At 43.3% G+C, this 224-nt stretch overlaps 1 protein-coding gene across 1 annotated transcript in view; it reads right to left on the bottom strand.

Moving 5' to 3' along the window:
• LOC119594532 (protein prune homolog 2-like) overlaps nucleotides 1-224 on the bottom strand; it is a gene marked incomplete in the record, with an annotated part of 78,042 nt that overhangs the window by 37,409 nt on the left and 40,409 nt on the right.

Raw genomic sequence — 224 nt, 5'->3', positions numbered from 1 at the left:
TTGACCACTTTTTCCACCTTTCCTTTATTATTTTCTCCACCTTTTTCCCCATATTTTCTCGCACCTAATCCCTTCCACCTCCTCCGAATCCACACACTCTTTTAGAGTATCATTATTTCACTTCCAAGAAAGAGAAAAGTGTGAGACACGCTCACTGGGGCGAAATCTTCCAAGACATGAAGCGTGAATATTCTCAAGATCTCCTCGACACGGCCTAGACACAC

Source organism: Penaeus monodon, chromosome 34, assembly GCF_015228065.2.
Source record: "Penaeus monodon isolate SGIC_2016 chromosome 34, NSTDA_Pmon_1, whole genome shotgun sequence".
Taxonomy (NCBI): Eukaryota; Metazoa; Arthropoda; class Malacostraca; order Decapoda; family Penaeidae; genus Penaeus; species Penaeus monodon.
This window is presented reverse-complemented; position numbering and strand designations above follow the sequence as displayed.